We start from the raw sequence: 23,145 nt of genomic DNA, 5'->3' as shown, positions 1-23,145 counted from the left end.
CGTGTGCCAGGCGAGCGTAGTTCGAATTATCCGTGAGAGAACCTTCTCGCGTTCGAATTAACGGAATTTTTTATACATATACTTCTGTGGAGCTTGGCCGGACCAAATCGTACAGTTCGAATTATCCACAAATTCGAATTATTGAAGTTCGAATTAACGAGCTTTCACTGTACGCTAACTCACACTCTTCATCCTTAACACCCGTGCTTTCAGGCATACCTCAAGGTACCGTACTTGGTCCCCTCCTTTTCTTAATATACATCAATGACCTACCTTGTAATATTTCTTCTCATACCCGACTCTTCGCTGATGATTGTGTGGTTTACCGAGCAGTTAATAACCCCAGCGACCCTTTGGCGTTACAAAATGACCTATCGCGCATACAAAGCTGGTGTACCACTTGGCTCATGTCATTAAGTGTAGCTAAAACTGTGTTAATGTCTATTCCTCGTCGTCATAATTACAATACCCCTAATTATAGCATCAATAACATGCAGATTGCAACAACTGATTCATTCAAATATCTTGGTGTGTACATCTCACGTGACTTAACTTGGACCTGTCATGTTAACCACATAATAAACTCTGCTAATCGTACTCTAGGTTATCTACGCCGTAACCTTTTCCTCGCTCCTCCCCCTATTAAACAACTTGCTTTTCTAACCTTTGTGCAGCCCAAGCTGGAGTATGCCGATGCTATTTTTGACCCCCACCATAATAACCTTATTAATGCCCTCTAGTCGGTTCAGAACCACGCGACACGATTTATCCTGTCAACTTATTGGTATAATTCAAGCATCTCAGCACTAAAAGCCCAAATAAACCTACCCTCTCTAGCCTCACGCCGTAGAATAGCACGTCTTTACCTTTTTTATACATTTTTTTATTCTTTGCCTTTTGACAACCCGTACATAAAAAGAGCACATCGCATTGCCCGCACCAGTCACTCTAACACAGTATATCCCCCACAAGCCCATACCGTTACTTTTCAGCAATCATTTTTTCTGTGCACAACACGAGACTGGAATGGCCTGCCCGCCGAACTTGCCACTATCATTGACCCACTTGCATTCAAGCGACTCATCGGAAATATCCCTTTTTAATTTGTAGCATGTATTTTTGTCACTAACTCCCCACTCCCTCATGTAATGTCTCAACAGAGACCTTTGAGGAAATAAATAAATAAATATCCTCTTGCACTGTCTGGTTGCGCATGCACACCGCTTGCCATGCCCAAGAAAATTTGTGATCCACAGACAGTTTGCGCCATCCACTCAGAGTTATTGTTTTGATACGACAGGTGGCAAAGCCTATTGACTATCAGTGTTGTTGGTATCTCTCATTCTCAACATGACAGACCAGTATAAAAAAGCCTGGGCATTTTTGAACGATGCATAAATTCAACAACTTCTTATGAAATCTAATTCAGAGGACATCTATGTTCATTATGAGGTGTCTTTGAGGGGCAATCACAACAGTGAAGAGGTCCTGAGGAACACCACTCATCCAAATTAAACTCCTCAGTTAGCATAAGTATAAATTGCTGTTTGAATTTCTAGATTCAAAAATTGCTGTACCAATAAACTAGAGGCAGTACAAAGCTAAGCATGTGGGTTTATTTACAAATACAGATGGCCCCATTCACCTTCTGAACTCTGCATTTTCCCACAATAAGCAAGAGGGCAAGGCTTTTACATCTTAAGTTTTTATACCTCATTTTAAGTAATTAGGTGATTGGAAATAGTCGCCAGTTCCTTTCCTACTGTAACCAAAGAACATAACACAGTAGACACTTAATAGAATTGAGGTTCCACAAGACACATTTAGATACTAATTTTTCCCGAAGACAGGAGAAGCTTGCAATATTTCATACTGTGATTATCAGAAATTTATCATCCATACTATGTTTGAAACTATGTCATAGTTTTATTTGTGTACCAATCATGCTATTGCCTTGCATACAATACAAGCCGTGATGGAAGTGGCTTTTGGCGATTTGGAGCAGCTTTTTGAGCAGAAAAATAGCAGTGTCGAGCAACAAAAAGAAGACATTTCGGAGCAGTAACCAATTCCTCACGTGCACATAGAAAATTGCACATGAATATATACTATGACATAACCAAATCTATATACTTTAATGTTTACATTTATTATTGATCACATATTGCACTGGTTTAATTTAATAAAGAACAGTAAAATGATCACATGTAGGAAATTCTCAAGATACACAGAATGGTTTTTCTTTTGCATATGATAACAGTATCACAAAGAAATATGATTTAATGTCGCAATAAAAATACCACATGAGCTTAAAAAATGATGAAAAAAATGACATTTGATATCACAGTGAAATATATCAAAAAGCAAATAAATTGAGATTAGTCCTTGTGGGCTGCACTACATTTTCTTTTTGATTATTCAAGCTTGTGAAGGCTGCTTGCAAGTTTTGCCTGCCATTCCTTCAGAAGCGATTGTTCAATTTCAATATCAACAAACTCAGCATGAGCAAGCATCGATCACCATATGCATAACTTGCAGTTCAAGTGGGTCTTGGGAAGGCTTGGCCTTCTTGGTTGAAGGCCCATTTTCTGCAGACACACACTCCTGGCACCTTTTGAATGAGCACTTATAGCTTTATAATCATATCGGGCTTCACAGTAACGGTTGAAGCATCTTGGCCATGCTGATATCAGCATGGTCTGGTTTCACACAAGTAGTTTTGGCTTGTGACTGAGAGCTTGCTCGGTTCATGAAGGAGGTGGCGATTTTCGCTGAATCCTTTTGCAACATCAACATTGTTATTAGCAAGAGACAGCAGGGCTTTAACCTTTTCAGGGTCAATGACGTAAATATACGGCGCTGCGAACAAGTCCAAAAATGGTCGATGCCGTATATTTACGGCGCCGTCTGTATGTTTAAAAAGTGCGCCAATTTCCTAACTTTTTCTTTTCTGTCATGTGCTGCCACTAAGTGGGCATACAGGGATTTTTTTTGCGCGCCTCCCTCTCTCAGTTTTCGTTGGATAGTTTGTTTTAGCGCTAATTCGCTCCTGCGCATCTATATACTACCACTCGCGCATTAGCATGGGCAGGTGGCGGTTTGGGTTTTGGGTTCGCGGGCGGTTTCGGCTTCTTGCACTTGCTAAACTGATGGCTATCTCATTACTGATTGCTCAAAGGGCGACCGCTGTTTCTCGCTCGTTTAATGCTCACGTGGGTGCGCATAGGAAGGATGTCGCCGTGCATGCGTTTCCGTTGCTCCTTTTCTTTTTTTTTTTTTGAGACTTGCGAAAACTAATTGCCTCTGATTGGCGATAAGCTGAACATTAGCGGAAGTTTGCCACATGTTTTGCTTTTGTGACGGGCACACATCCACAGTTTTCTTGAGTGCGCGCAGCTACGCAGTTCGATTACGCTATGCATGTACATCTTGTCACGAGGTAGTGACGTTAAAGAATACAGTAGCAATATTGTCAAAGACAAAACTAGCTTTTATTGGGTGAACCTGTGCCCACAAAGACAGGCTACACTTAAAGTACAACGATAGCGGCGAACACAGTCGGCGATCATAGAAAATCTGATTAGCGGGTCAAGCGCGTCGGCTTTTATACAACAGTCGTGGAATGTTCCAGACTAATCGTTGGGACCCGCGTGCCTTCCACAAAGTTCTACACCATTCGCGTCAGGCGATGAAATCAGATAACACAACGTTCGACGACAACAGACAGCGGATAGAAGCATCGATAACTTTCCAGAAACTTCGGATACATGCAGGAGCGTCCCGCGCTGTGCGATAACATTTGTTAGGCGGTGAGAAGTGGTCGCCCGATAAAGATAAAGAAGTACACGCGTCATTACCCCCCTCTTAAAAAGAATCGTCCCGATGTTACAAATACAAGAGAGCGAACCCCGAAAGGACACTTATTAAACAAAAGTAACAAAACAACGAAATGAAACAAAGTCCAAAGGTCAGTTACGCGAAGTCCCAAAGTTCATTAACGCTGGTAGTACGGCTTGAGTCGCACAACGTGGACTATTTCAGGTTGTGAGCAGCGCCGCTGCGATAGCTAAATGCCGTCTGGCACAACCTCATAGTCCAGTGCGCCGATACGTCGGATGATCTTGTACGGTCTGAAATAGCGATGCAAAAGCTTCTTCCTCAGTCCTTGTTGGCATATAGGGGTCCAAACACAAACACGGTCACCGGGCTGGTACTTGACGAAGCGTCGTCGAAGGTTGTAGTGTCGGCTGTCGGTACGCTGCTGGTTCTTGATCCATAGGCGGGCGAGTTGTCGGGCTTCTTCGGCGCGCTGGAAAAAGGTCGCGACGTCAAGATTCTCTTCGTCGGTCACGTGCGGCAGCATGGCGTCGAGCGTCATCGTCGGGTTCCTGCCGTAAACCAGCTTAAATGGCGTAATCTGTGTTGTTTCTTGCACCACCGTGTTGTAAGCAAAGGTTAAATACAGCAGGACCGCGTCCCACGTCTTGTGCTCGGTGTCGACGTACATTGCTAGCATGTCGGCGAGGGTCTTGTTCGGGCACTCCGTGAGACCATTCTTCTGCGGGTGGTAGGCAGTTGTCCTCCTGTGGCTTGTATGGCTGTACTGCAGAATGGCTTGGGTGAGCTCTGCTGTAAACGCTGTTCCTCTGTCGGTGATGAGGACTTCTGGGGCACCATGTCGTCGCAGAATGTTCTCGACGAAAAATTTCACCACTTCGGCTGCGCTGCCTTTCGGTAGAGCTTTATTTCAGCGAAGCGGGTGAGATAGTCCGTCCCCACGACGATCCACTTATTTCCGGATGTTGACGCTGGAAACGGTCCCAACAAATCCATCCTGGTCTGCTGAAATGGTCGGCAAGGAGGTTTGATTGGCTATAGTAATCCTTCTGGCCTTGTCAGTGGTGTCTTGCGTCGCTGACATGTCTTGACGTAACGGGCGACGTCAGCGGTCAGACGTGGCCAGTAATACCTTTCCTGTATCCTCGACAGCGTTTGGGAGAATCCTAGGTGCCCAGCGGTTGGATCGTCATGTAGGGCGTACAGTACTTCTGGACGCAGTGCTGACGGAACAACAAGAAGGTAGCTGGCGTGGACTGGTAAGAAGTTCTTCTTTACGAGCAGGTTGTTTTGTAATGTGAACGAAGACAATCCGCGCTTAAATGCCCTAGGTACTATGTCAGTGTTCCCTTCCAAATACTCGACGAGGCCTTTTAGCTCCGAGTCTGCTCGTTGCTGTTTAGCAAAGTCTTTTGCGCTTATCATTCCGAGGAAGGCGTCGTCATCCTTGTCGTCTTCCGGCGGGGGATCGATGGGGGGCGTGAGAGGCAGTCGGCGTCTGAGTGTTTTCGTCCAGACTTGTAAATTACCGTGATGTCATATTCTTGCAGTCTGAAGCTCCACCTCGCCAACCGTCCTGAAGGGTCCTTTAAGTTAGCTAGCCAACACAACGTGTAATGGTCGCTGACGACTTTGAATGGCCTGCCATATAGGTAAGGGCGGAATTTTGCAGAGCCGATCCAATGCGTCGTCTATCCGTGGAAGGGGATATACGTCTTTCTTCATGATCTTGTTCAGTCGACGATAACTGACGCAGAAACGTAGCGTTCCATCCTTTTTCTTCACCAGGACAACAGGAGATGCCCACGGGCTTTTCGGCGGCTGGATGATGTCGTCGCGGAGCATTTCGTCGGCTTGTTGCCTAATAGCTTCACGTTCTCGCGTCAAAACTTGGTAAGGGCTCTGGCAGAGTGGTTGAGCACGCTTTTCGGTTATTATGCGATGCTTTGCAACTGGTGTTTGTCGAATCTTTGATGAAGTCGAAAAGCAGTCTGTATCGTCGGAGAAGACTTCTGAGCTTTTGCTGCTTGCTCATGGGGAGACTTGGATTTACGTCGAAGTCTGGTTCGAGGACTATGGTCGGCGGGGTAGATGCGGCAGAATTTGAGAGGACAAAGGCATTGCTCGTTTCCACAATTTCCTCTATGTATGCGATTGTCGTGCCCTTGCTGATGTGCTTGAACTCTTGGCTGAAGTTGGTTAGCATCACTTCAGTTTTCCCTCCGTGGAGTCGAGCGATCCCTCTTGCGACACAAATTTCACTGTCTAGCAGTAGACGTTGGTCACCCTCGATGACGCCTTCTATGTCAGTAGGTATTTTGGTGCCGACGGAAATGACAATGCTGGAGAAAGGCGAGATGCTGACTTGACTTTCAAGCACGCTTAAGGCATGGTGACTGCGAGAGCTCTCCAGCGGTATCGCTTGATCTTCAGACAGGGTTATCAACTTCAACCTCAGGTCGATGACTGCGCCGTGTTGGTTTAGGAAGTCCATGCTGAGAATGACGTCTCGTGAACACTGTTGGAGGATAACGAAGGTGGCAGGGTAAGTCCGGTCATGAATGGTAATTCTTGCCATGCAGATTCCAGTCGGCGTAATCAGGTGTCCTCCAGCGGTCCGAATTTGAAGGCCTTCCCATGCAGTCTTACCCTTCTTCAACTGGGCGGCAATGTGTCCACTCATGATGCAGTAATCGGCCCCTGTGTCGACTAAGGCAGTGACTGTGTGGCTGTCGAGAAGCACGCCAAGGTCGGTGGTTCTTTGTCTTGCGTTACAGTTAGGTCTTGGCGTCGGGTCACGGCTGTGTCACGTTTACCTGTGGCTGGTATGGGACGTTGTCAGGTTGTCTTTCGTCGTCATATTCTTTACTTCCACACTTCGTCGGCATGGCGGCGTGTCGTTATGTCGTCAAGGTAGTTTCTTCGGCGTCTTCGGTGGCAGCAGAGGAGCTTCGTCAGTTCGACGAACAGCAACCGCACCGCCATCGGTTGCTGCTTTTAGTTTTCTGGATATGGGCTCACTGACCGGACACTGGCTGGGCCAGTGTATGGACGGCATTGCGGTGACGGGTAGCGGCCTGGTGACGGTGAACGGAATGGCCATCGAGAGTTGCACTGAGTGGCGGCTAGGTAATCGGCGATGTCATAGGGGCGCTCCCCAAGCTGCGGACGCGGCGCGTTGACGGCGAACCCTCTCAGTCCCACGTCACGGTATGGGCATCGGCGGTACACATGGCCGGCTTCTCCGCAGTGATAGCAGAGCGAGCGGTGGTCGGGGGCTCGCCAAATGTCCGTCTTCCTCGCGTAGGTGTGCTGGGTGACGAGTGGGCATGCTGGCGGCGGACGACGGAATTGCGGCGTTACAGAGCCCTGGCGCGGTCGGGGAGGGGGGCCTTGACAGCGTGCGACAGCAGCGTAGATCATTGCTTCTGGCTGGGGCTGCGGTAATTGAGGTTGCACCTCAGGAACCCCAAGCAATCGCTGAACCTCATCTTTCACGATGTCGGCGATCGAGGCCACTTGAGGCTGCGTCGAAGGCAGGACCTTGCGCAGTTCTTCGAGCACAATGGCCCTGATGGTCTCTTGAAGGTCGTCGGAACCCAGTCCTTGGATGGCGCACTGCGGCGTGAGCCCCTAGTGGTTATATTGCCGGGTGCGCATCTACAGAATTTTCTCGATCGTCAATGCCTCTGCAGAAAACTCAGCTACAGTCTTCGGTGGGTTACAAATAAGTCCGGCTAAAAGTTCTTGCTTGACGCCCCGCATCAAGAAGCGGACTTTTTTCTCCTCCGACATTTCCGGGTCGGCGTGCCAGAAAAGATGGGCCATCTCCTCCGTGAAGGTCGCGATCGTCTCATGTGGCAGCTGCGCTCTGGTTTTTAGTAGAGCTTAGTAGAGCTTGGGCTCACTCTTTTCACACCATGCTTGTAAATGTTTGCAAGAAGCCACTTGGGAACAGGTGTCACATCGTTAAGGTGGCTTCTCGGTTCTCGAACCACGTCCTGGCAGCGTCTTCCAATGCGAAGAAGACATGTTGCAGTTTGTCATCGCTGTTCCAGCTGTTAAATGCAACGACCCTGTCATACGTCTCGAGCCAGGTTTCCGGGTCCTCGAATGTTGAACTGTGGAACGTCGGAGGCTCCCTGGGCTGCTGCAGCACGATGGGGGAGGCTGGGGCTGCCATTGGGGTTGCCTTGGCCACAATCTTCTTGGTCTTCTCAGGTAGAAGTCCGTGCTCCGGGAGCAGCTGTTGAAGACGGCGGCTGGCTCGATGGTCCAGGACTACGTTGGTGTTCCCTTTGCAGTCCGGGCTTAGATCACGGGTTGTCGGGAGCGTCCGGTACATGAACGAAAAGCACCTCCACCAGATGTCACGTGGTAGTGACGTTAAAAAACCCAGTAGCAATACTGTAAAAGACAAAACTAGCTTCTATTGGGCGAACCTGTGCCCAAAAAGACAGGCCACACTTAAAGTACAACAATAGCGGCGAACACAGTTGGCGATCGCCAAAAATCTGATTAGCGGGTCAAGCGCGTCGGCTTTTATACAACAGTAGTTGAATGTTCCAGACTAATCGTTGGGACCCGCAAGCCTTCCACAAAGTTCTACACCATTCGCGTCAGGCGATGAAATCAGATACCACAAGGTTCGGCGAACACAGACAGCGGATAGAAGCATCGATAACTTTCCAGAAGCTTCGGATACATGCAGGCGCGTCCCGCGCTGTGCGATAACATTTGTTAGGCGTTGAGAAGTGGTCGCCCGATAAAGATAAAGAAGTACACATGTCAATATTAGTGTAAGAGCAGGTACATTTGAGTCTTGCGAAATATTCTCGTGTGCGCATTTTCAAAGTCTTGAACTATAAAAATATACATGAAATTTTTTATTCTTATAAGTTAATTACCTTGTTTATTGTTATTATTCCTGAATGAAGAGTACATATATACCAACGCAAAATATATTTTTCTCGCTTTACGGTCACCCTAGAAAAATTACGATAAATTTTTTTCGAGATAAGTCCCTAAGAAGAATTGGAATCTGCAATAAAAGAAATCGACCCTGGCGGTCGCACATGGCGAAAAAAATCGACTCTCAAAGGGTTAACGAATTTATTTGTTTGGGGTACTTGTGACTTTCTTTTGACATAAAGGTGAATATGTGTTGTCAAGCATCAACAAGCTGCTCATGTGGATTGCAGGACAATTCTTCCGTGGAGATGAGATCCATCAGTACTGACACTTCCCGTGGTGGTACCACTTGAAGCTCTTGTTAAGCCAAATTCCCACAATGGAGCTCTCCTTAACAGAACTCGGGTGAAGGAACTTGACATCTTTCAACACATGAATGTTAAGGGTGCCCTTGAAAGCAGATAGCATGCGACCTTGATGTAAAAGCTACGTGCACCTAATCTGAAGGTCCTCTCTTGAGGCATGCAAGCAGCAATGCTGCTTTCTGTATCTGCTCTCATCTCGAGTAGCTGTTTCCAGCAGGCAGAAAATTCCACACCAAGAAGTTCTTCTCCAGTGAAGACCCTCTATGCACCATTCTGCATAAAATGTCCAATAATTTTTTTTCACCAGCATGGTCAGTTCTTCACACAAAATATGAAGCTGTGGCTCACTACACTGCAATGATGAGCATTCAACAAAAATGTAAGCTACATGTCACAGAAAGGTTGCTTTATGAAGCAAGTCCTTCCTCATAAGGTTCTCTCGAGGCACCTATAAATGATGCCACCAGGTAGAACTTTTTCTTCAGCGTCTAGAATCGTTGCCTTGATTGCTTCATGTTGTTCAATGAGTTGCCACAGAGCTGGATTCAATGTCAACCACTGATAATTCACATGATGCAAAAGAAGATTTTCAGGCAAGCCTAGGCATTTCTGAGTTGTTTTCAGAGCAGCACTCTGAACGGCTGAATTCTTGTAAAACTGATACACATCAAGCAAAGTCGACTCCACAGTGTTGCAAAATGCTTCTATGCCTTTGGTAAGTACATTGTGCCCTTTATGTAAATTGCATTCCCTCATATCCAGCAAAGTGGGATTTACGTCCTCTTTTAAACGTTTCTTCAAACTCCGCATGACATCAGGCCCATCACTGTAAAAATGAAGCATCAGATCTTGAATAGAATTTTTCACATGTGACAGCAGGATATCTGCTGTGCAGATCCAAGTGAAGCGAGTGCAGATGCTCAAGTTCAACACGTTTTTGTGCATAGGAAAAGAATCTGACCATGACTTTGGCAACTTGGTTCTGGAAGGGGGTTTCATCTATTAAAATCGTGTATATGTGTGTGGCTTGTTACTTTTATCTATCATTGCTTTCCTAAAGTAGGGTCTTAAGCCATCTGAAATTATGTACGAAAGCTTCTTTCACTCCCACTTAAACTTTGGCCATTTTAGAGTTTGGAAACATCAATGGCATGGTCCATGTGGCTGCATCCCTGCACAAATAAGGTTTGAAGTTTTAATAGGGCTTGAAAAACCTCTTGAAGTTTAAGAAAAAAAAAAACAATACATTTTGGTTGGCGTTTCTCTGTTTTCTTTTTCATTACAAATTAGGTATCCAACAGCAAAATATGCCTCCGCTCGAGCAGCATGGCCCACCTCCGAGTCCTGGACCAGATGAGAAACATGACTCCAGTTGACGTTGCTTTCTACCAGGCTTCTTTAAGATCCCAGATGCATCTCTATGTTGACTGCAGACTGCACTTATTCATGGCGTGACATGCTGTGAACAGTTGATGACTGTGTTGCAGAAGATACACGAGGCTTCTTGTTTGATTCCTCCTCTGCCACTAGAGATGGCGTCATCACTGGCATCAATTTCGCTGAGAACTCGTACATTAAATTTGCTGTGACGACTTAAAGACTTTACTCAGGTTACGCAAGCTGATAACGCAATCTCAAAGAGACCTCTTAGCTTTAATCCTTTAATACTTAGGCAACAATCAGTACTTCAAAGAAGATTCTGACTATATTAATAGCATGACAAACTGATAACACAATCACAAAGAGACCTCTTAGCTTTATTCCTTTAATACTTAGGCAACAATCAGTACTTCAAAGAAGATTCCAACTAGATTAATAGCATGACAATGTTAAAACCTCATTAATTCAGAAAATTGTACTCGCCGTCTGGTACCAGCAAATATTTGCAGTATCCTAGTGTCAAACTCTCACTATTTTTAAAGCATTTTGGTTAAATAAAATCACCCGGAGTGCGGCGAACATGGAGCACCGTAAACTTGAGTAGATGGTGGCTAAGAAACTATGAGATAACGGTGCGCACATCCAGACAGAGCAAACAGGTCTTTTTTCGCCTCTTTACAATTTTTCACCTCCGCAATACTTGCACGCCGTGCCCAGAGCATTCAGATGGGGCGTGCTATGGGAGTGAGGCTCGCGGTACGCAGCCTGCTCTTTCGCTTTCGTTCAGAACGCAGCCCGAAGCAGTAGCGCTTCAGAAAAGGCGGTTGAAAACAGCAACAAAAAAGTAAAAATGCGCGAAATTTTTCCTAGCTGCTTCGTAAAACTGACGTTGCTTCCATTGGCTTTACCAGGCATACAATCGGAAGCTTGCACTAAGTTGCCAAACGTGCACTTCAGCCGGTGCAGGTGAGTGTATACATAAATTCTCATCAAAGTAAAAACAGTAAACAGAAAAAGAGCGTACAGTTTTAGACAAACCGATAGACTGGCCCAGGATTGCATACTGTGTTTAGATTTAAACATGGTAGTCATGCCCAGGTGGGAACGAAAAAATACCTGCCCATGACATGACAACACATATTAAAGGGTTACCTTCAAGCTTCGAAAAGGCTTTGTGGTTCAAAGCCAGACATGCAGGAACCCAGACATGTTGGTGAACTCGTGCGCTTGGTGTCGTTGCAAACTCAAGAAACAGGTTTTGACCAGAAACAAGTCGAGCATGCCACCATTGCCACAGGTACCACTTCGCTTCTCCGCACGGATACCATACTCAGAGTTTCAGTTTCAGAACTATTACAATTCCTCCTATTTTGCAGACATGGTAGGTTAGGCCAATCAGGTACGCCTTATTGCAGCAGTGGTGCAATTTACGTGTGGAGGAGCCACTTGGCTCAGCATGTATCAGTATTTCCATTTTGGCTCAAAATGGCACAATTTACGCAGCACTTCTATCACTCAGCAAGCAGCATGCAATAAATAAATAAATACAATAAACTTTTGTTAATTGCCTAAGTAAGTCAAGTACACATGTGTAAAGATAAATTTTGTGTTCAGGATCATTGCCTTACTGATGTGGGATACCCCAACTGCCTCCTATTACCTGTTCTGGACAACCTTCTGAAGTGTACAAAAAAAAGCTGGCAGCTGTGAAACTTAAATTTTGGTGGGAAAGTCTCAGTTATCTCATTCGTACATCGCCTCTACCATAACTTGAAGATGATTGGCAGGAGTAGGTGTCTTTTCTTAGCTGAATCGCCTTAGGAGTCTATAAATGCTGGCCGGTTAATAATGGAGCTTGAGGCTGCACTAAGCAACATCGTCGGATGTTTGTGCGCTAGCTGCTGTGAAAATGTAATGCACTCCATTCCATGGCCCAGCAAAAAAGTGTGCATAGGACAAACAGGCCCTTTTCTTCAACGAGTGGACCAAGCAGCATAAATACAATGCAGAAACATGCTCTTTTAGAGCAATTAGCCTTTCACTGTTGGGAATGTGGCTGTATGCTGGAGCTTAAAAAGACAATGATTGTGTGTAAAAGCTGGGATAGAACTATGCATGAAATTTTGAAGCAGAAGTCTTAAGGTTACAAGACACCTGCGTCGGCACATCTTCACTTGCCCTTTTGGATGTATACTCCCGATGCCATAGCTTGCCCAGTGCAATAAAATTTAAGTATTTGAAACAGCCTCTACCATGTAAAAAATAGTTTTCACATAACTTTCCACTTCTATTCTCCTGCAAGGAGTTGTATTTGGCAAACTTTCTCAGATTTGTGTCGTAACAACTTGGATGGTGCAGGCGCCATTTTGCTTTTGGGCTTTGGATTTGACAAACTAAAGCTAGCAAACATTGTTTAACTGTGCGAGCAAACGAACCACAAAGACAGCGAGGGACAAGGACGGGCGCAGACTTGCAACTAAAGTTTATTCCACAAGGTACACATATAAATACACACCCGACATACACCACTGCACGTGCGCGAAAAAAAGGAAAGGTAAAAGAAAAGTAAAACCTTGTATATGCGAAACGCGACCTACCTACGCTCGTCAATAAACCTAATCTCACTGGTATGTAAATAAACTGAGGTGTCACTGACACATTGTTGTCCCTTCTTTTTAATATGGTACGCCTCGAGTAGCTCTCTGGCTCGGCTATCTCTGCAACGGCACATAATCTTTGTTTCCTTCATGATCGGCTTGCACGTGCACGCCAGGCAGTGGACAGGCAGGTGCCCATTCGTTTTATTTCTAATAGACAATTCGTGTTCACGCAAGCGCACATTCACACACCTTCCTGTTTGGCCAATGTAAACTTTGCCGCATGATAGAGGTATCTGGTATACTACTCCAACACTGCAAGCTACGTGGGAAATGGAGTGCTTAGTTCCGCACTCTTGGAAGTTATTTTTACTTCTTTCTATGCGCGAGCATAGCCCAGCGAGCTTGCCGGGAGCAGAGAACGTTATCTCAACTCCATACCGTTTCACAACCTTCTTTAGGTTGTGGGAAGTCTTGTGAACATAAGGTACAACTGTCCATTTCTTATTTTTGCGCTCCCTTGTGTCTTCAGCAACATTGCCTTCCGTCTTTGTCTTCTTAAGCACTGCCTCCACTACTGCTGAAATGACTGATTGCGGGAAACCGGCTTCTTCCAGCCTTACAATCTGCTTGTCAAAGCTTTCCTGTATTTTGTGCGTACAGGACTTCCTTAAGGCTGATAAGATGCACTGGGTGGCTATTGCCTGCTTTACCGTTTTTGAATGAGCCGAATCGTAGGGCAACAATTTCTTTTGGGATCTTGGGTTATATTTCCAGCACACATGGTCGTCACAGAAGCTTATAGCGTTGTCTAAAAACTGAATATTATTATCCTTTGTTAGCTCATGGGTGAATGTTAAACCTTTGCCAAGGCGCTGAAAAATGTGTAGTACACCTGTGATGGCGTCGTCATATGTGTAGCTGGCTTGCTTTTTTAAAAGTACAAGAAAATCGTCAACATAACGAAACACGGTAACAACCAGGTCACGATCGATCCCTTCGTTTACCGCTCTGTCAAATTCCGATAAGTAAATATTGCACAAAATTGGAGCAACGCAAGATCCTATACATATACCTTGTTTCTGTACGTAATAGTCTCCTTTAAACTGGATGAAGGTAGATTTGAGGTAAAACTCAAGCAACGCTAAAAACCTATTAACAGTCAAGCCGGTAGAATTCTGAAAAGACACTTCGCCATTAACTTCAATACATTTCTGAACAGCCTGAAACAATGCAGCGTGAGGGATAGAATAAAACAAATCTTCTATGTCAATGGAAAAAGCATGGCCAATATCGTCATTCGACTCTATAAAGCTAGTAACAGCTTCCGAGTTCCTTGTTTCAAACGGGTCGTGCAATTTCAGGTGCGATAAACATTTCTGCAAAAACTTGCTTACTTCGTTCTGCCAAGTTCCTCTTTCACTCACGATAGACCGGAAAGGGATATCTTCTTTGTGCGTCTTGGCCGTAAAAAACACGAACAAGCCATCACTTTTACTTTTGTTGACTGAGGTAGCCAGTTTGTTCAGTTCCATCTCCTTGCACATAGAAACGGCCTTCGCCTTTGTCCTTGCGGCTTTCACTGGCACAGGCTTGAAGTTCTTTTTCACAGCAGCCGTCGCCTTCTCGTCGAAAAGCCCCGACGGCATTACCACAAAGCCTCCTTCTTTATCCTGTTGTAGCAGTCTGAGGTCGTTCTGTCTACAAAACCTGACGATTTCTGACGTTGGGTCCTTCCGCTTTGGCCTTTCTTCAGTCTTCTTGACTGTGTTGATTAGGCAGTCCACGCCATCCAACAAACACCTTTCTTGATCCTCTGCCTCCGCTTGCTTGGCCAGGCTCCGGTTTAGGGTCAACCATTCATGTGCTTCCAGTGAAGTTTCCATGCTGTACTTAGGCCCTTTCTTGAGGGTGGACAGAATCGGAACGCGGGATGGAGCTGGGTCCCTTGACATCGGGGTTTGTGCAGGTGGCTGTGTCGACTCTTTTGACGCGTGGTCGCACCAGAACGACGAGGCACCCAGAAGACTCTTGGCACAAAGATGACGGATGTGGCTTGCTATCAGGCTAACGCCCTCGAAGCTGGGATGTAGCCCATCGGCAGCAAGCACTCGGTGGGGGGATAACCACTGAAAACCGTGGTCGATGAAAAATACTGTTTTTGATCGATGACACAGGCCGCGAAGCATCCTGTTGAGCCTGCACGCTTCCGCATTGCATCGTCGTACAACACCTAAATTTTTTCTGTCTCCTATTTTACATGTGGCTTTTTTGACGTATGTCGCTGTGGCTCGAAGTTGTACGCTTAACGTATCAATTTTTAGATAATTCGAGGTTACACTTAGAGATGCCATGTGCTAAACATCAGGCCTTTGTATCTGCATGTGTAAGTCATTTTGTTTTCACTACACATAACCATTGTAACCGCTGGCACTTACTTGAGAGTCATGTTTGTATGTATTGTATCGTGAACACATCTGGATTTCATTTTTTGTATATTAAAAATGCGTGTCATGAATAATCATTTATAATGCGCAATGATAATGATTTATGATGCGCAGTGTATTGTCTAGTCAGTGTAGATAGCGCGCCCTCTGCTCGTGATACGGTGCCCTTAAAAACTGTGTATGTGTTGTACATGCGTTACTGTACTCTGACGAAGGCTGGTCCACCAGCCGAAAACGTTAAGTAAAAGAAGTCTTCCAAAAAGTTCGTCGTCTCTTTCCTGTGTATGTTACGTCGGGTCCTGCGTGCTGAACTTTGAAGAAAACCCCTATATATATATATATCATTTTTATTTTTCTATTGTACTGATTCAGCAGCTGTTCTTGACATTGCAACTTTTATGTTAACCGTAAACAGGAGGTCCCAATTCAGTTTTTAGTATAAGCAGGGTGTCTACCAAACCGGGAAAACCGGGAATTATCGGGGAATGTGAATATAGTCTGGAAATACTCAGAGAAAACTCAGGGAATTTGTGTTTCCATCAGGGAAGATTAGCTGTAATTTTATTGAAAGGAAACGAAAGTCGTGTTATTATTATTTATTATTATGGGGTTTCACGTGCCAAAACCACTTTCTGATTATGAGGCACGCCGTAGCGGGGGACTCTGGTAATTTCGACCACCTGGGGTTCTTTAACGTGCACCTCAATCTAAGTACACGGGTGTTTTCACATTTTGCCCCAATCGAAATGCGGCCGCCGTGGCCGGGATTTGATCCCACGACCTCATGCTCAGCAACGAAAGTCGTGTTAATGCTGGCTCCACTAATAGACGAATCGCAACGGATCGTCATTGTCGTGTGTCATCGGCACAAGGTATTGCCAGAGTAGTTAACGAACGATTTTCCAGACGCCCGATTTTTCGGACATGCCCGATAATTCGCTCGGCTTCGTGGCACCACCGCGTACTCCATAGAGTCAGTGTATATTGCCCTGACTGCAGGTATGAAATGGCATTAATCAAAGCCGCCACCGCCGCCATTTCGATTATCTCGCCCCCTCGAACCGGTGTTCTCGCACGCAGATCCGCTGGCAGCCGTAGCCACCACTGCACAACGTTTGGCCTAGCTGCTTCTACATTCGCTAGCTTCTTGCTGTGCCGTGTTTTTAATTGAGAGAATTCGCCGCTGTCAGCAATGGCACCGACTCCGCCTTTGTAATCCTCGCGATTGGCTTCGGAGCTCGCAAAGCACAGCGCGTTGCGTAATGCTAGTCTCCGAAAGTTAGCTTCGCGTCAATATAGAAGTGTTACGCGGTGAAGCATAACAAGTGTGGGAAGGGACAATTGTCACGGGACACAGTATGTATGGTTCAGATTCAAATGGCGGCTGGTCCGGAGATGATACACATATCAAATAAAAATTTTTTTCAATTCATGGCAAAATCTATGGGCTTTCTGGAGTTTTAAGACAAATGGTAATGTTTTCCTTGATGATACGGCTACAAAGTGAACAGTCTGTTTACCATAATTAGTGCGTACTTTGGGTAGAATGAAGTTATTATGCAGCGCAAAATGTGTTGAGTTAGTATGCGTTAGAGATGATATAGGATTTAGCAGTATGAAATTTTGTCATTTATTAGTATTAAAAGAAAAATGGCAAGGTAGTACTTGACAAGGGGGGGCAATGTCCAGAATGTTATTTGCTTGTAGTTACTGTTTAGCATTGGCGGTGTGTGGTCTTAACATGATTATTCTAATTGCCTGGTTTTGGATAGCTTGTAGCGGTTTTAGGTGAGTGGCGTACGTGTTACCCGAGGAGGTTATGCAGCAATTAGCGAGAGCATACAAATGCAAAATATAGTGACAGCAACAAAGGTCATGAAAAGAATGGACGTGCCCTAGTAGAATGTGTATTTCATGTGAAAACTTTTTTGATGTGAGTTATATGGCATTAAAATTTTAGGTTACAGTCAATAATAACACCTAAGTATGTGCATTCTTCACTTGCTGATAATAAATGGTTACCAATAAAAACGGGCAGAAAGCATAGTGTTGATTTATTTTGGGATGGTAATAAAGGAAATTTAGTTTTAGCAAGATTAATGGTAAGTCTATTCATTTTGCGCCATTCCAACAACTTATGAAGATCACTATCAGGCCTGGTTACTACTGTCGACAGACATTTGCCAGAATTAATCATTCTTGTGTCATCAGCATATAGTATCAACTTAGAAGATGTGAGGCAGTTAGACAGTTTATTAATATTGTTACGGGGATGTTGCGAGTATATAAAAGCTATATTTACAATATATATACAGGATGAGTCAGAATAGTAAAGATGGCTGACCACCAACAACACGCTGCAGCCAGTGTCTCCAATCTTCTTCTTCCTCTCTCTTCTTTTATCCTTTCATAACAGGACCCCCGGGTGGCGAAGCACCATCTCAGCGCATGGCAGGCAAAGAATTGCGAGCGAAGTATGGCTTCAGCAGCGAAACGTGCAAGACGTCGACAGGCATCGGAATTAGGAACATCAAAGTGTAGCGGCGAAATCTCGTGACATCGTTAACTTATCGTAGGACTTCATAAGGCCCTCTGTAGTGAAAGAGAAGCTTCTAGGAGAGGCCAACCCGGCGATATGGTGACCAGAGGAGCACCCAAGCACCTGCTGCAAACTTAACATCGCGATGGCAGCGGTCGTAACGCTCTTTCTGTGTATTCTGATATGCTGCTTATATGCTAATAGACGAGAGTGGGCGACTTGACGTGTCATGCGAGCACGATCAATGACTTCACGAGCATACTCAGTTGCAACACGTGGCACAGCAGGGAGCATGGTGTCAAACGGCAGTGTGGGGTCGCAACCATACAAGAGATAAAAGGGTCAATATCCTGCGGTGTCATGTCGGGACGAGTTATACGCGAATGTCACGTAAGCCAGCGTGGCGTCCCAGTTGCGATGATCGTTGGAGACGTACATCGACAGCATCTCTGTGATTGTTCGGTTGAGACGTTCCGTAAGACCGTTTGTTTGTGGGTGGTAGGCGTTAGACAGCTTGTGCTCAGTGGCACAAGAGCGGAGGAGGTCGTCGACAACTCGAGATAAGAACGAGCAGCCGAAGTCTGTGAGTAACTGTCGAGGTGCACCGTGGAGGAGAATGATGTGGAGGAGAAAATCGGCGACGTCAGTTGCACAACTAGTCGGCAACGCTTTTGTTATCGCGTAGCGTGTTGCATAATCAGTAGTGACGGCGATCCACTTGTTCCCTCTAGTCATTGTCGGAAAAGGGCCAAGCAGGTCAAGGCCTATGCAAAAGAACGGTTCAGAGGGAACTTCAATGGGATGGAGTCATCCGACAAGTGCCAGGGGAGGTTTCTTCCAGTAGAGACCCAGCCAGAAGAACCGGCATCGTATGCGGTTGTATTTATGAAAAACTCCAAGGTGTCTCACCATCGGTGCATCGTGAAGTTGTTCGAGAACGACGGGTTGCAGATGACGAGGAAGGACAAGCAGCAACTCAGGGCTGTCAGGGTTGATATTGCGGCGGTAGAGGATGCCGTCGTGCAGCACGTGCCGTCGGTGCTGCCAGATTGCACTCTCGCAATGATGGACTGTAAGGATGCGTCGCATTGTTTTTCAGCGTGCATGTCGGTCATGTCAGTCAAAGCCATCACGCAGGTCACCAGATCATGTGCAACAGGATCGGGAGGATCTACGGGGTGACGCGAGAGGCAGTCAGAGTCCTTGTGGAGGCATCCAGTCTTGTAATGGACACTAAATGAAAATTCCTGGAGCTGCAAAGCCCAGCGACCAAGCCATCCAGTCAGGTCCCGTAGGAAAAACTGCCAGCAGAGTGCGTGGTGGTCTGTGACGACCAAAAACGTGCGGCTGTACAAATATCGCCAGAACTTGGCGACAGCCCAAACTAAAGTCAAGCACTCCCGCTTGGTGATGGAGTAATTTCTCTCTGCAGGTGACAGCAGGCAGCTGGCGTAAGCTATCACGCACTCGGTACCATTCTGGTGTTGGGGGAGAACAGCACTGATGCCATAGCCGCTTGCGTCAGTGTGGACTTTGGTCGGTGCAGACGCATCAAAGTGGGCAAGTATGGGAGGGGTGGTCAGAAACCTAATGAGAGCGGCAAATGCGTGAGCCTGCTCTGGGCCCCATGAGAATGGCATGTTCTTCTTTAGAAGATCTGTCAAAGGCCGAGCAACATCGGCGAAGTTTTTGATGAAACGGCAAAGGTAAGAACACAGGTCGACGAAGCAGCGCACGTCAGAGGCAGAACGTGGCACAGGGAAACTGCGTACGGTGGAAACTTTTTCCGGATCTGGTTGGACGCCGGATGCGTCAACGAGGTGTCCCAACACAGTGATCTGACGGCACCCGAATTGACACTTCGTGGAGTTCAGTTGAAGTCCGGCTTTTCGGAAGACCACAAGAACTGCAGCGAGTCAGGTAAGGTGGCTGCCGAACGTGGGAGAAAAACACAATAACGTTGTCAAGGTAACAGAGACAGGTGGTCCATTTGTAGCACCGCAGAAGAGAGTCCATCATATGTTCAAATGTCGCAGGAGCATTGCAGAGGCCAAAGCGCATGACTTAGAACTGATATAAGCCATCCGGCGTGATGAAGGCCGTCTTCTCACGGTCCATTTCATCAATTGAAATCTGCCAGTAGACGGATTGAAGATCGATGGAGAAGTATTTAGCTCCGTGCAAGTAGTCCAAGGCGTCATTGATGCGTGGTAGTAAGTAGACATCTTTTCACGTGATCTTGTATAAGTGGCGATAATTGACGCATAAACGCCAGGTACCATCTTTCTTTTTCACAAGGATGACAGGCGAAGCCCAAGGGCTGGCTGATGGCTCAATGACCCCTTTGCGGAGCATTTTGTCCACTTCTAATTGGATGACTCGACGTTCAGCATGCGATACATGATAGGGACGTCAACGAATAGGATTTGTATCTTCAGTGTTTATACGATAGTGAACAACAGATGTTTGGCCTAATGGCCTGTCGCCGAACTCAAAGATGTCACTGTAAGATTCTAGCAGGAGTCGTATGTCCATGGCCTGTGCAGAGGTGAGGTCAGGTGTAATCATTTTCGCGAAGTCATCCGTTAAGGAACCAGAGCTGTCAGCTGCAATTGGCGCTAATAAGCCACCCTTGGCATTCAGACTCCCAATGTCAAATTCGCAACCACTAGAAACACTGGCCAAGAACATGCCGGCCAGAAGCACTTGAGGGCACAGGCTGAAATTAAGAAGTGCTAAAACGACGTTGTTGTTAGTAACTGTTACCAACGCATGAGGAACAGCAACGTTCCGGTTCAAAAGCACGTCGATGATGGGGTGAAGCACATATTCACCATCAGGAACCTGTGGCTGGGTGGTCAAAGTGAAGTAAGTAACTGCCTCGGGTGAGAGACACACATCTTGAAGCGAGCACAAGCGCGGTGGGGCAGTACTCTGGGCATCGGCGAGTTGAGGCAGTTCTAACTGAAGAACGCCAGTCCCACAGTCAATGAGAGTAGAATGAGTGGATAAAAAGTTAAATCCACGGATAACGTCGTGAGGACAGTTGTCAATCACAGCAAGGAGAACAGAAGTAGGGCGGCTGGCTATTATTAAACGTGCAGCACACATTCCATGAACAACCAGCACGCCACCGTCAGCCACACGAAGCACTCAGGCAGCTGCTGGGGTGAGGACCTCCTTTAAAAGTCTACGTAGGCTAGCACTCATCACAGATACACGGGCTCCAGTGTCGACGAATGCTTGGATAGGTACGCCGTCTATTTTAACATCAATTACACTTCTCCTTGTTGGCACAGAGAGAGGATTTGCTGCAGTAGTCGGCAATGCAGCACCACCTCTGAGGGCTGAATTTCCTAGTTTTCCGAAAGGGTGCGGCCAAAAGCCACAGGGGACGAAAGGCGACGTGGCTGCAGCGAACGAGAAGATGGGCGACATGTTTGCGGTGAACGAGACTGGTGTCCGTGCGGTGATGGTGAGCGGCTGTACCACGTGTTCTGAGCAGCGTTGGCAGCGCTGTTAGACTCGGCGGTGGGCAACACATTGCAGGTATTTCCATCAAAATGGCTCCGGTTGGTCGGCGTGCGAGGTGTTGAGGGCCACAAGTTGCGACAGTATCTGGCGACATGACCAATGCGGCGACAGGTGAAACATATTGGCTGGTCGTCCGTAGTTCTCCACTCAATCGGGTTGCGATAACGTGGAGAGAAGAGTCGGGATGGAGCAAAAATAGTAGAAGGGTGTTCGTTAGCTCTAGGATTGGCGACAGCACACACAGACTGTAAACAAATGTTTGCAAGTTCCTGGTGAACTATGGCTTGTACGAGGGGAACTGAAAATGTGGTAGCATCAGGGCTACGCAAACAGAAAGCTGCGGGCGCCATCGCATCCAGTTCACGTCTAACGATTCACACCACATTCTCTGATGGCGACGCATGCTGCTGTGCGGGTTGATCTTCACACATTGACGTTGCGGCAGTATTGGGAAGTCCGGCGAATGGTTGCAAGACGCGCTGGCTTTTACCTGCTCGAATTGTCGGCACTCTTTAATGATTGCGTCAACTGTAGAGCAGCTCTTGCACATGAGCAGATTAAACGCAGCGTCAGCAATGCCCTTAAGCATGTGTGCCACCTTCTCAGCTTCTGTCATGTCGTGGTTGGCTTTACAACAAAGTGCCAGCACGTCCTGGATGTAGGAGACATAGGATTCCTTGGGGGATGGGGCATGGGAGGCCAGTTCCTGCATTGCGGCAATTTTACGGCTGGCTGGTTTGCCAAACAGCTCTGTGAATTTCTCTTTGCATTGGTCCCAGCTGGTTAGCTCCTCTTCGTGGTTTTCATACCACACCTTTGCCATGCCTCTTATGTAGAGCAACAGGTTAGCTAGCATAAGCGTAGGGTCCCATCCGTTGATTCCACTCACGTGTTTGTACATGGCCACCCACTATTGAACGTCAGCGCCATCGGTCCCGCAGAAAGTTCCAGGATCCTAGGGTTGCACAATGACAACCGAAGGTGACAGCGACGTAGCTGGCGATGGTGACGTTGGAGGCGGCAACGACGTTGATCCCGCATGCTCACCGTCATTCATGGTGCAGACGGTGATGCGATGTCCACTGCGGAATTCGATTTCCAGCCGTGGTACCCCGCACCTCTCACCAATATGTTACGGGGATGTTGCGAGTATGTAATAGCTATATTTACAATATATATACAGGATTAGTCAGAATAGTTAAGATGGCTGACTACGAACAACACGCAGCAGCCAGCATCTCCGATCTTCTTCTTCCTCTCTCTTCTTTTGTCCTTGCATAACAATATAAAGTAAAAGGAGTAACGGGCCCAAAATGGATACTTGTGTTACGCCTACATTAGTCATTTTGGGTTTAGAATACGCGTTGGAAACACTAACAACCTGATATCTGTCTCCTAAGTAGTTTTGTAATAGTAGTAAAGGAGGACTTGATATACCTATTGAATCTGGTTTAATATTGTTACAGGAAGGAAGAAGCGTGCGTCTATTTACAGATGGCTTTTAATGGCTGAGCCAGCAAGTGTAGAGCAGCGAT

General features: G+C 46.3%; 1 protein-coding gene across 4 annotated transcripts in view; it reads right to left on the bottom strand.

The window, feature by feature from the left end:
- The window catches only part of Vps8 (vacuolar protein sorting 8), a 962,017-nt gene that overhangs the window by 374,007 nt on the left and 564,865 nt on the right, over window positions 1-23,145 (bottom strand). The gene's annotated exons all lie outside the window — the stretch shown is intronic.

Source organism: Dermacentor albipictus, chromosome 1 (genome assembly GCF_038994185.2).
Source record: "Dermacentor albipictus isolate Rhodes 1998 colony chromosome 1, USDA_Dalb.pri_finalv2, whole genome shotgun sequence".
Lineage (NCBI taxonomy): Eukaryota > Metazoa > Arthropoda > Arachnida > Ixodida > Ixodidae > Dermacentor > Dermacentor albipictus.
The sequence above is the reverse complement of the archived record's forward strand: the minus strand, read 5'-3'. Positions and strand labels throughout refer to the sequence as shown.